An 11,487-nucleotide genomic window follows, 5' to 3' on the forward strand; every position below is an offset into this window, starting at 1 on the left:
GGTCTAATTTTGGGGACTTTTTAAAATAAAGAAATGTCCATTTCCAATTTATTCAGCGGGCCGTTCATAGTGCTCCCGTGGACATTAATTTTTATGCAAATTCTACAGTATTATGACATGAAACTCACATAATTGGCTTCCACTGAGTGTGCAGAGTACAGTAGAGGTGTTTTTATCCACAATATTGTGATGTATAGTTACTTGACAAAATGTCCATTACCAATTTATTCAGCCCCGTCGAATAAGTTGAGTGTGGACATGCACCATATGTGGTGAAATACTCGAAAATTCAACGTGAAATTCTCAATTTTGTTGATTTTTAAGCAAAATTGTGCAGTATTATGACATGAAACTCACATAAATGGATTCCAAGGGGTATGCCAAGTACAGTAGATGTGTTTTTATCAACAATATTGGGATTTTAATGTAAATGACGAAATGTCCATTTCCAATTTATTTAGCAGGCCTTTCATAATGCTCCCGTGGACATTCATTTTTATGCAAATTCTACAGTTTTATGACATGAAACTCACATAATTGGCTTCCTCTGAGTGTGCTGAGTACAGTAGAGGTGTTTTCATCAACAATATTGCACGTAGTTATTAAAAAAATACACTTTATTGAAGTGTCCACGGGAGCAGTATGGAGGGCCAGTCAAATAAGTTGCGCGTGGACAAAAAGTTTGGGGGTCCATATCTCCTGCCCACGGAGGAGCAGCGGCTCGTGGTCGGTGTCGTCGGTTAGGTCTCCCACGGGTCTAATGGGGCCCCGAGTTTGGTGCGGTTCGGCCTCGATTCGGCCGAGTGACAGCCGGTCAAAGTTTTGGAGTTTAGGGTTTTGGGGGGCTCTATCTCCGGCCCCCAGGGGAGTAGGGACTCGGGGCATGCTTTGTCGGAGAGGGCCCTGCGAGGGCTATGGATCGAGTCTGGTCTAATTTCGGGAACTTTTTAAAATAAAGAAATGTCCATTTCCAATTTATTCAGCGGGCCGTTCATAGTGCTCCCGTGGACATTAATTTTTATGCAAATTCTACAGTATTATGACATGAAACTCACATAATTGGCTTCCACTGAGTGTGCAGAGTACAGTAGAGGTGTTTTTATCCACAATATTGTGATGTATAGTTACTTGACAAAATGTCCATTTCCAATTTATTCAGCCCCGTCAAATAAGTTGAGGGTGGACATGCACCATATGTGGTGAAATACTCGAAATCTCAACGTGAAATTCTCAATGTTGTTGATTTGTAAGCAAAATTGTACAGTATTATGACATGAAACTCACATAAATGGATTCCAAGGGGTATGCCAAGTACAGTAAAGGTGTTTTTATCAAAAATATTGGGATTTTAATGTAAATGACAAAATGTCCATTTCCAATTTATTCAGCCCCTTCAAATAAGTTGAGGGTGGACATGCACCATATGTGGTGAAATACTCGAAAACTCAACGTGAAATTCACAATGTTGTTGATTTGTAAGCAAAATTGTACAGTATTATGATATGAAACTCACAGAAATGGATTCCAATGAGTATGCTGAGTACAGTAGAGGTGTTTTTTATCAACAATATTGGGATTTTAATGTAAATGACGAAATGTCCATTTCCAATTTATTTAGCGGGCCTTTCATAATGCCCCCGTGGACATTCATTTTTATGCAAATTCTACAGTATTATGAAATGAAACTGAGAGAATTGCCTTCCACTGAGTGTGCTAAGTACAGTAGAGGTGTTTTCATCAAAAATATTGCACATACTTATTAAAAAAATACACTTTATAGAAGTGTCCACGGGAGCACTATGAAGGGCCCGTCAAATAAGTTGCCGGTGGACATAAAGTTTGGAAGTCCGTATCTCGGGCCCCCGGTGGAGCAGCGACTCGTGGCTGGTGTCGTTGGTTAGGTCTCGCTCAGGTCTAACGGGGCCCCGAGTTTGGTGCGGTTCGGCCTCGATTCGGCCGAGTGGTAGCCGGTCAAAGTTTTATAGTTTGGGGCATTGGGGGGCTCTATCTCCGGGCCCCGGGGGAGTAGGGACTCGTGGCCTACGTCGACGGAGAGGGCCCGTTGAGGGCTATCGATCGAGCCCAGTTGGGAGCCTCCAGGCGTCTTCGTTCGATTTGGCCCCCGAAACTATGGGGGTCAATATCTCGGGCCCCCGGTGGAGCAGCGACTCGTGGCTGGTGTCGTCGGTTAGGTCTCGCTCGGGTCTAACGGGGCCCCGAGTTTGGTGCGGTTCGGCCTCGATTCGGCCGAGTGGTAGCCGGTCAAAGTTTTATAGTTTGGGGCATTGGGGGGCTCTATCTCCGGGCCCCGGGGGAGTAGGGACTCGTGGCCTACGTCGACGGAAAGGGCCCGTTGAGGGCTATCGATCGAGCCCGGTTGGGAGCCTCCAGGCGTCTTCGTTCGATTTGGCCCCCGAAACTATGGGGGTCCATATCTCGGGCCCCCGGTGGAGCAGCGACTCGGGGCGGGTGTCGTCGGTTAGGGCTCCCTCGGGTCTAACCGGACACCGAGTTTGGGGTGGATCGGCGCCTATTCGGCCGAGTGGTAGCCGGTCAAAGTGTGGGGATTGGGGGGCCCTATCTCCGGCCCCCGAAGGGGTAGGGCCTCGGGGTGGGTGTTGTCGGATAGGGGCCATGGAGGTCTAGGATCGACCCAAGTTTGGTACGGTTCGGCGGCGATTCGGCCGAGTGACAGCCGGTCAAAGTGTGGGGTTTGGGGGGTCCTATCTCCGGGCCCCGGGGAAGAAGGGACTCGTGGCCTGCGTTGTCGGAGAGGGCCCGGCGAGGGCTATCGATCGAGTCCGGTCTGATTTTGGGACTTTTTTAAATAAAGAAACGTCCATTTCCAATTTATTCAGCGGGCCCTTCATAGTGCTTCCGTGGACATTCATTTTTATGCAAATTCTACAGTATTATGACATGAAACTCACATAATTGGCTTCCACTGAGTGTGCAGAGTACAGTAGAGGTGTTTTTATCCACAATATTGTGATGTATAGTTACTTGACAAAATGTCCATTTCCAATTTATTCAGCCCCGTCAAATAAGTTGAGGGTGGACATGCACCATATGTGGTGAAATACTCGAAATCTCAACGTGAAATTCTCAATGTTGTTGATTTGTAAGCAAAATTGTCGAAATGTCCATTTCCAATTTATTTAGCGGGCCTTTCATAATGCCCCCGTGGACATTCATTTTTATGCAAATTCTACAGTATTATGAAATGAAACTGAGAGAATTGGCTTCCACTGAGTGTGCTAAGTACAGTAGAGGTGTTTTCATCAAAAATATTGCACATACTTATTAAAAAAACACACTTTATAGAAGTGTCCACGGGAGCACTATGAAGGGCCCGTCAAATAAGTTGCCGGTGGACATAAAGTTTGGAAGTCCGTATCTCGGGCCCCCGGTGGAGCAGCAACTCGGGGCAGGTGTCGTCGGTTAGGGCTCCCTCGGGTCTAACGGGACCCCGAGTTTGGGGCGGATCGGAGTCTATTCGGCCGAGTTATAGCCGGACAAAGTGTGGGGTTTGGGGGTCCTATCTCCGGGCCCCGGGGAAGAAGGGACTCGTGGCCTGCGTTGTCGTAGAGGGCCCGGCGAGGGCTATCGATCGAGTCCGGTCTGATTTTGGGACTTTTTAAAATAAAGAAACGTCCATTTCCAATTTAAAACTCAACGTGAAATTCACAATGTTGTTGATTTGTAAGCAAAATTGTACAGTATTATAATATGAAACTCACATAAATGGATTCCAATGAGTATGCTGAGTACAGTAGAGGTGTTTTTTATCAACAATATTGGGATTTTTATGTAAATGACGAAATTTCCAATTTATTCAGCGGGCCCTTCATAGTGCTTCCGTGGACATTCATTTTTATGCAAATTCTACAGTATTATGACATGAAACTCACATAATTGGCTTCCACTGAGTGTTCTGAGTACAGTAGAGGTGTTTTTATCCACAATAGTGGGATGTAAATTTACATGACAAAATGTCCATTTCCAATTTATGGACACATGTCCCACTTGCAATGTATTCAATGAGATTGGCTGTTTAATACATTGGAAATGGACACAGGTCCCACTTGCAATGTATTCAATGGGATTGGCTGTTTAATACATTGGAAATGGACACATGTCCCACTTGCAATGTAATCAATGGGATTGGCTGTTTAATACATTGGAAATGGACACATGTCCCACTTGCAATGTATTCAATTGGATTGGCTGTTTAATACATTGGAAAGGGACACAGGTCCCACTTGCAATGTATTCAATGGGATTGGCTGTTTAATACATTGGAAATGGACACACGTCCCACTTGCAATGTATTCAATGGGATTGGCTGTTTAATACATTGGAAATGGACACACATCCCACTTGCAATGTATTCAGTGGAATTGGCTATTTATTACATTGGAAATGGACACACATCCCACTTGCAATGTATTCGATGGAATAGGTTATTTACTACATTGGAAATGGACACAAATCCCACTTGCAATGTATTCGATGGAATTGGCCATCTATTACATTGGAAATGGACACACATCCCACTTGCAATGTATTCAATGGAATTGGCTATATATTACATTGGAAATGGACACACATCCCACTTGCAATGTATTCAATGGAATTGGCTATCTATTACATTGGAAATGGACACACATCCCACTTGCAATGTATTCAATGGAATTGGCTATTTATTACATTGGAAATGGACACACATCCCACTTGCAATGTATTCAATGGAATTGGCTATCTATAACATTGGAAATGGACAAACATCCCACTTGCAATGTATTCAATGGAATAGGTTATTTATTATATTGGAAATGGACACACATCCCACTTGCAATGTATTCGATGGAATTGGCCATCTATTACATTGGAAATGGACACACATCCCACTTGCAATGTATTCAATGGAATTGGCTATCTATAACATTGGAAATGGACACACATCCCACTTGCAATGTATTCGATGGAATTGGCCATCTATTACATTGGAAATGGACACACATCCCACTTGCAATGTATTTAATGGAATTGGCTATCTATTACATTGGAAATGGACACACATCCCACTTGCAATGTATTCAATGGGAATGGCTGTTTAATACATTGGAAATGGACACAGGTCCCACTTGCAATGTATTCAATGGGATTGGCTGTTTAATACATTGGAAATGGACACATGTCCCACTTGCAATGTATTCAATGGGATTGGCTGTTTAATACATTGGAAATGGACACATGTCCCACTTGCAATGTATTCAATGGGATTGGCTGTTTAATACATTGGAAATGGACACAGGTCCCACTTGCAATGTATTCAATGGGATTGGCTGTTTAATACATTGGAAATGGACACACATCCCACTTGCAATGTATTCAATGGAATTGGCTATTTATTACTTTGGAAATGGACACACATCCCACTTGCAATGTATTCGATGGAATAGGTTATTTATTACATTGGAAATGGACACACATCCCACTTGCAATGTATTCGATGGAATTGGCCATCTATTACATTGGAAATGGACACACATCCCACTTGCAATGTATTCAATGGAATTGGCCAACTATTACATTGGAAATGGACACACATCCCACTTGCAATGTATTCAATGGAATTGGCTATTTATTACATTGGAAATGGACACACATCCCACTTGCAATGTATTCAATGGAATTGGCTATATATTACATTGGAAATGGACACACATCCCACTTGCAATGTATTCAATGGAATTGGCTATATATTACATTGGAAATGGACACACATCCCACATGCAATGTATTCAATGGAATTGGCTATCTATTACATTGGAAATGGACACACATCCCACTTGCAATGTATTCAATGGAATTGGCTATTTATTACATTGGAAATGGACACACATCCCACTTGCAATGTATTCAATGGGATTGGCTATCTATAACATTGGAAATGGACACACATCCCACTTGCAATGTATTCAATGGGATTGGCTGTTTAATACATTGGAAATGGACACAGGTCCCACTTGCAATGTATTCAATGGGATTGGCTGTTTTATACATTGGAAATGGACACATGTCCCACTTGCAATGTATTCAATGGGATTGGCTGTTTAATAAATTGGGAATGGACACATGTCCCACTTGCAATGTATTTATGGGACTCTAAAGTAGGTTAATGGGATGAGTGTCCACTAATCTATTAAGGGTCAAGGTTCAATTCCATCACTACAATTGGCAAATGGACAAATAGTGGGTTCGTGGATCCAGGGGGCTGTGGCAATGTGGAGGGGGAGTTGTTCCGGAGTGTTCTGGGGTCTTTCCGTGACTGTAATGGGCAAATGGACAAATAGTGGGTTCGTGGGACCGGGGGGCTGTGGCAATGTGGAGGGGGAGATGTTCCGGAGTGTTCTGGGGTCTTTCCGTGACCATAATGGGCAAATGGACAAATAGTGGGTTCGTGGGACCAGGGGGCTGTGGCAATGTGGAGGGGGAGTTGTTCCGAAGTGTTCTGGGGTCTTTCCGTGACTGTAATGGGTAAATGGACAAATAGTGGGTTCGTGGGACCTTAGGGGCGGGGCTCGTGGCCGGGGAGGGGGTCCCGGGGGGTTCCGCGGACGTTCCGTAACAATAGTGGGCAAATGGACAAATAGTGGGTTCGTGGGACCTTGGGTGCGGGGCTCGTGACCGGGGAGGGGGCCCCTCGGGGTTCCGCGGACGTTCCGTAACAATAATGGGCAAATGGACAAATAGTGGGTTCGTGGGACCTTGGGGGCGGGGCTCGTGGCCGGGGAGGGGGTCCCGGGGGGATCCGCGGACGTTCCGTAACAATAATGGGCAAATGGACAAATAGTGGGTTCGTGGGACCTTGGGGGCGGGGCTCGTGGCCGGGGAGGGGGTCCCGGGGGGATCCGCGGACGTTCCATAACAATAATGGGCAAATGGACAAATAGTGGGTTCGTGGGACCGGGGGGCTGTGGCAATGTGGAAGGGGATTTGTTCCGGAGAGTTCCGGGGTCTTTCCGTGACCATAATGGGCAAATGGACAAATAGTGGGTTCGTGGGACCAGGGGGCTGTGGCAATGTGGAGGGGGAGTTGTTCCGAAGTGTTCCGGGGTCTTTCCGTGACTATAATGGGCAAATGGACAAATAGTGGGTTCGTGGGACCTTAGGGGCGGGGCTCGTGGCCGGGGAAGGGGTCCCGGGGGGTTCCGCGGACGTTCCGTAACAATAATGGGCAAATGGACAAATAGTGGGTTCGTGGGACCTTGGGGGCGGGGCTCGTGGCCGGGGAGGGGGTCCCGGGGGGATTCGCGGACGTTCCGTAACAATAATGGGCAAATGGACAAATAGTGGGTTCGTGGGACCTTGGGGGCTGGGCTCGTGGCCGGGGAGGGGGTCCCGGGGGGATCCGCGGACGTTCCGTAACAATAATGGGCAAATGGACAAATAGTGGGTTCGTGGGACCTTAGGGGCGGGGCCTGTGGCCGGGGAGGGGGTCCCGGAGGGTTCCGTGGGCGTTCCGTAACAATAATGGGCAAATGGACAAATAGTGGGTTCGTGGGACCTTGGGGGCGGGGCTTGTAACCGGGGAGGGGGTCCCGGGGGGTTCCGCGGACGTTCCGTAACAATAATGGGCAAATGGACAAATAGTGGGTTCGTGGGACGGGGGTCCCCCCATCAAACCGGTAGGGCTGTGGACAAATAGAGGGTCGCTGGGACGAAGACCCCCACTGGAGTCATTCACTCAAATGAGAAATGGACAAATAGTAGGTTCGTGGGACCTTAGGGGCGGGGCCTGTGGCCGGGGAGGGGGTCCCGGGGGGTTCCGCGGGCGTTCTGTAACAATAATGGGCAAATGGACAAATAGTGGGTTCGTGGGACCTTGGGGGCGGGGCTTGCGCCCGAGAAGGGGGTCCCGGGCGGTCCCGCGGCCGTTCCGCAGAAATAATGGTCAAATGGACAAATAGTGGGTTCGTGGGACCAAAAAGTGTCCACCACCCCTTTGTTTTAATGGCCATGTAATAAACCTAAAGTGGGATCGGTGGTGCTCCACACTGTGGCGAAAGACAGAACTGCAATTTTAGGCCTAAAACTTTGGGGGGCCCCCGCGCGGCCCCTAAGGGGCCAGCCCCCCCAGACGTTCCCGTGCTGCCCCGCCGGCCGACCCGGTCAGATTGACACCAGCGGCGCCCCCCTCAAAATTTTGGGGGGTCGGCGCGCAGGGTCCACAGACCCATGACCACGAACCGTCAAACATGCTCCGAAATGGACGCCTTCCAAAAAAATGTACTTCATAGAGTAGGTATACATACATATATTTTTCACAATAGAGAGTGCGATTTTTTTTAAATAATTTTTTTAGAGGGGGGGGACATGCCCCCCCCGTCCCCCCCGGGATTTACGCCCATGCATAGTCCATACTCCAACTACTGGACCAAAGGCTTCCATCTGAGTAGCATAGTGGTCGAGAAAATTGTGTTTTGTGTCAGTTTCAGCTTAGGGAAAACTTCTTGTAACTTTTGACGGTGCTCTGAAATTTTTAGGTCAAGATAAGGTAGACTTTCACATGAGTGAATAGGAGCTAATGTGAACTCTACAATGTGTTTCAATGTCATAAGTATTTGCCATGAAGGATCATCACAGGAAATTATTGATCCAATAAGCAGTGGCAATGACCTAATGAGTGCCAATTCTCATTAATGTTTTCTCTTATGCTACCACAACTTAATAATTTTCTGGGATGGGTTTGGGACAGTCAACAGCATCTCCAAACTTGAAGGGAGTCTTCACAGGTAATTTAGTTTTGGCAATGTCAAGTACTGTAGCGCCATTCCAGCAGAACAGGGTAACTCTTATGCCAACTCTAATGTCATGCCTGCTTGTGGCAGCTCCAACCGCAGAACCTTAAAAGGGGGTGACACCCGTTTATGAACTCCATTGACTGCTCTGTTACTTTCAAGTGGTCTCTCAATGTTCCTACTCTACCTGCCACACTATGGCTTCCTGCTCTGCCATGGGGATTTCTGCTCTGCTCTGCTGTTTGTTTGCTTTACTGTGGAGATCTTCAGAGTCATCTGTTACATGGTGGGGATCTTTGCTCCTGTCTACTCTGCTGTGTTGGTATTTTGTTTCTCCCTGGCTCCCTGCTCTGCCTGCTCCTCCATGGCTCTATGCTCCTAAGGATCTGATATGACGCCATTGTTTCACTGTCTGCCACTGATCCACAGCCCAGGTCCTCTACTGCTTTACGATCCTCCACTGCTTCACAATCCTGGTCCATTTCCTCTGCAAGGACCTGGCACTCTGTTCCACCCCCATCCTCCTGAACTGTTGTTTCTTGAGCAACAGGAGTCCCCCCTAGAGGGGGGGATTCTGTAACGCCACACCAGCAGAGGGAGCTCTTGCCCAGTACTGACTGTTACTGCTCCCTCTGCTTCTTCTAAGGTGACTTCCTGTTTAGCAGCAATATAAAGAGAACCATGCCAAACAGGCTTTTGCAAAGTATTGTTTTGCTGTTGTGGGATTTCAAATTTAAGAATCTGTTTATGATATGCTGAACATAGATTCTTACATAGCATCACAGATAAATCTAAAGTTAAGTACATTGAATTTAGAGGTACAGATGATGACATTCGAAGAAGATCAAATCAGGCAGCCCAGGTGTCTGAGACATTAACCTTTTTGTTCTCAAGGTACAGCTATTCCTTTGTCTCTATGATAATGTTAAAGTATGGGCAATACTGTCAGACTGATTGGATTAGCACATATGCCTTTGAATGATACCTTTGTCTCTATGATAATGTGAAGGTATGGGCAATACTGTCAGACTGACTGAATTAGCACCTATGCCTTTGAATGACACTGTTATGATAATGAGATCAGGGCTGGGGAACTCTGGTAACGGGCTGATTCCTGTACTGCATTTGCATGCTTTGTTTACATTGACTCCACCTCTAAGTATCCCTCCCCCTTGGAAAGGTATATAACCTGTAATGTATATGCCTTAGTTAGACGACTTTTGAAGAACTGCAGCAACGAACAGCTAGGATCTCAATAAAGAGAAACTTCTGCTTCAAAGATATCCAAACGTCTCCTGGTCTCTGAGAAAAATTCACAACACTGTTGTGGACTTATTTTCTATTGTCTTGTTTCTTAGTCATAGTCATAATTTTAGTCATTGTCATTGCCATAGTTTTTGCCTTGTTTCATATCCTTGTTTATTTTGTTCCTTTGGACTGCTCTCTTGGATTTTGAACCTCGCCTGTGTTTTGGATTACACTTTTGTCTTGCCCTTGGATGTTACTGTTTGCTGGTGATTGTCCCTACCTGTCTTGACCATGATCTGTCCAATAAAGCTTGCACTTGGATCTATCCACGCTGTCACGTTGAGTCCCCATTACAAGTACTTAAGTACTTACAGAAGTGCTAGTTCTGAAGGAGCAATGTCTTCAAAAAGGTTGTGGAGTATATTTTAGGAGGATATCCAGTAACAAAATGAAAGTGACTCAGCTTTTCTGTCAGTGGACAAGCTTTCTTGACAGTATAGCAATGTAGTAATGCAGACTTTTCTTTTACAGTCTTTGCATGCAATTCATGGGCTTTTTTTGTTCTCTGTTAATTTTTTTCCATGCTTTTGATATTATTCAGACTGTGGTCCAAGGCAGAACCTGCAAATATAAGGACCAGTAAAACGAGTTATGTTTTGACAAGTCCACCAAGAGAATGTGCAGCAAGATTGTCAGCTGCAACACAGTAAATGGTTACTTTCATGTTTTTTTTTTTTTTTTTGTGCTTTTGGCATTTGAGCAAACAAATGTCCCATGTATATTTGTCTTAAATGCACATCCAATAAAGACACGCTCTATGCATTTGTGACTCTTCAAATGATTTCCAAGATTTTGAAATTCTTCTTCTTTTATTGGTAAATATAAAAAAGCACACATATGAGTAAAGCACTCACTTATTTATATATATATATATATATATATATATATATATATAATTTTTTTTTTTTTTTTTTTTTTTTTACAGAAACAAACTAAAACTAAGTTTGGGGCTTCAGTACAACCACAATAATGCAGAATGACCGTTTAATTTTACTCATAGCTCCTAACAGAATGCGTAATGTTACCTATGAGCAATGATTAGGTTCAAGGGGCTTTATTTAAATTAAAAAAATATATACAACTCTAGTTTCTCTATTGCTCATGTGCCAGTGATCACTGGGTCAGGTCATCACAGATGTGTAAAAAATGTGTGAACAATTTTAATTTCAGAACATGTATCTGATTCCGAAGAATTAAGCACACTTACATTTTTTACTATTGTTGTAGATTATCTGGCTGTTTGGTGAAAGAGGAAGGTTGTGCTGCTCTAGCATCAGCTCTGAGTTCCAACTTTTCACACCTGAGAGAGCTGGACCTGAGTGGCAATGACCTGCAGGATTCAGAAGTAAAACTGCTCTCTACTGGACTGAAG

The sequence above is a fragment of the Garra rufa genome, chromosome 1 (genome assembly GCF_049309525.1).
Source record: "Garra rufa chromosome 1, GarRuf1.0, whole genome shotgun sequence".
Lineage (NCBI taxonomy): Eukaryota > Metazoa > Chordata > Actinopteri > Cypriniformes > Cyprinidae > Garra > Garra rufa.